Here is a 3,167-nt window from a genome sequence, read left to right as displayed (position 1 = left end):
CTATCGAAAAAAAAGTAACAAAAAATATAATTTTCCCCACAGCTCACACAGTTTTCAGAGAATAGCCCACTTTCCCAAGTAGGGATTTTCCATTTTAAACATATGAAAAATCAGTATGTTTAAAAAATCATAAAAAACAGGTAACATACATAAACAAATGGCAGTGTGTTCTGGTTCACAGTTCTAATACTTCAGATGTAGTCATTCATTATAGCATGTTATGAGTAACACAGGGAAACAATCTCAGACCTCAACCTGGAGGAAATAAACATTTTAACCTCACAGGAACACTGAAGTTAGAGGACCACGTGGCCTGGACAGCAAGCAAAGATGAGCTGGCTAGCTTACGTGAATAACTGAGTACAGATACGTGAGGAGGTGACGCACATATGTTTTAAACTGTATTTCTTTGTTTCTCTGCTTCTGAGACCACCACAGCTGTTGCTCAGACTCAATAGCAGGTCTTCATGAGGAGTTTTATGTCTGATGGGTTTTACATTTTGAAAAAGAACTTTAACGTTGTTATTCAGATTTCTTTCTGAATTGATCCCTACTCTTCATAAACTCCCTTTTCAGCCTTTGTATTTTCTTGCACTTGCACAGTAACATTGGCGGTTGTCGTGGAAACACATCTTGTGTTCTCCCTAGCATCATGGCACTGCTAATGAAAGAAATCTCTTTGCATCTCTGGGTCACATCATGTTAATTCAGCACTCTCTGGGAAAGCCAAGCAACTGATTTACTGTGCAACTTGCAATGCAAAATGCTCTTTACAAGACTACCTGAATGAAAGAGCTACCATAACGCAACGTTCCCCACAAACTCACTCTTACAGTGCTTAGCTGTACAAGGAATCACGTGTATTCAGCAAATTGCATCTTCTCTAACTTACTGAGGGTCAACTGTAAAATACGCAGCAACTAGAACAGGAGTAGAAATAAGCCCACAGTAGTGATATTTTCAAAAGACAAACTCCACAGATCCCCATCAGATTGCTACGCATATGCCTACATAACAAAGCAGCAGAGGATTTTTGATCTTTTGTTGTACAAGCTGAAACCTCAACACTGATTCAATGCTTTTTCACTGCGAAAGTATGGGAAAGTTGTAGCTAATTCATTCATCTATTCCACTGCTGAGGAAAGGAGTAGGTAGATACAGCCAATGACACAGGTAACACTGTGAACCCTGACCCTTAAGTATCATTAGAGTCCTGTAAAACATAATTCTGTCTGGATCGATAAGAGCATAAAAACCACAAAATTCAGACCTGGACCATGAAGTGAACTGTAGAAAACTGGCCAATATCAGCATCACCTTCAGTGTTGCCAACAGCCTATGTGACAAAAGACCTCTATAAAAACTTATCTGTAAGAAAAGTGGACTGATATCCACTTAAGGTAAGGTATTCCCTCAAATACAGTAATGAGCGCACAGTTATAGAAGAACTCCCAGCTGTAACACTGGTTATGAAACTGTATGAGAATTGAGTCTGCACAGTTTTAGAGAAGTGTTACGGAAGTTTTATGAGCTGCTGCAGAGTGATGCACTGAGAGTAAGGAGTCTGCAGTAAAAAGTCATAACCAGATACAGGAGAGAAAAGGGTGGGTTCCAAGCTAATAAATCTCGCTTACTAAGGAACTGAAGGGCCTTCAAGAACAGGTAAGACAGGAAGGTGTGTAGGCCTCCTTGCTCTTTTAAATTTTTATTATTGTCACAATACAATAATACAAATTTAGAGTATGTGACTGTATCAAGACCACTCAGCTTGTTATGTAATCTGGGTAGCAATAAGTTGGGAGCTCAAATGCCTAATCAGAGCGTGTATAGCATGATCCCACCTTGTGGGACAGGATATGGGATACCATACCAAGCAAAAAGGGAGGCATGGACCAGCCACCTGAAAGGCTGCTCTGCGTGAAATGAAAGGGGAAGCACACCCAGGCATTGCAAACAGGTTAAAGATGGGTACTGCTCATTCTAGCCTGTTGTGAAAATGTGAAAAAGTGTGACAACAGCGAGTAGTGAAGGATTTCAAATAGCTGCTCTTTGCTGTTTGTACCTACTGCTAGCTTCTCCATGATTTTTTTATGACACACCACACTTTTGGGCCTTTCCTCCAGGGAAGGCATGCCTGTATTAAAATTAAAAAAGCCATAATCCTGGTGATTTATAGTCTCAAACTGAGTTGTGTAAGTGATCCACTCTTCCCAGAACATTAAAGCTATTTGCCATTCAAACCCAGATCTGAATTTTTCAAAGGGCCTCTCACATTAATTGAAGGTCAGATCAATATCACTATGTCAGGTGTTTGGCATACATGCCAGGAGACCTTTCCATATTAAAATTTAACAAGACATAACACCAACAGACTTATTCTCGCCCCAGGTTAACCTTAAACAGCAAAAAAAAATATTTACTTGTTAATCATATTCTCCTCTATATTAGCTTGTCACGTTCTTGGGCATGGCTTCTGCCTTTGCAAATTTAATTCATGTCAAAGCCTGCAACTTCCATTGCTTCCTGTTGCTGTATTATGCTTCTTGTCTCCTTTCTCTCAGAACTGCTAATTTCTGAAATATCCCTAATAAGACAGTGATATGTAATCTCAATGTTTTTCATCCCTATGGACAGTTCTGAGATAGGAAAGAAAATGAAAATTCTCAGGTTCAGATTTTAAGGGATCTACACTAGGATATTTCTCCTTTCCAAAATATTTTTCCTTTGGTGCCTTTTGAACCAATCCGTCCAGAGTGAAGCTCAGATCAATGAAGAGACCTTTTGCACAATGCTTTGCAAATATCCCACTAAGCATAATTTAAGTAACTTTTCTCAGAATAGGCAGTTCCCTTCCCTCTCGCTGCAAATAGGTCCCTGCCCCCTCCACTCCCATAACACAATGAACATTCGGACATAGGGTCTAGCTTAATACAGTCAATGACTCGGCACCTTTCTCTGGATTTTCCAGCTGTAGATTTGCAATAGAAATCATGATCTTTAACTAAAACTGATGCAAGCAAAACAGGGACAATGAGTTACAGCAATTGCTAACCAATGAATCAGGCCTCAAATCTAGCCCTCACCTTGCCCTTCATTGTACTCCTGTGTGTCTCTCTCATCCATCAATGTAAAGGGAATGGGCAAACTTGCTGAGGAAGGAGACAGAG

The sequence above is a fragment of the Dromaius novaehollandiae genome, chromosome 5 (genome assembly GCF_036370855.1).
Source record: "Dromaius novaehollandiae isolate bDroNov1 chromosome 5, bDroNov1.hap1, whole genome shotgun sequence".
NCBI lineage: Eukaryota > Metazoa > Chordata > Aves > Casuariiformes > Dromaiidae > Dromaius > Dromaius novaehollandiae.
This window is presented reverse-complemented; position numbering follows the sequence as displayed.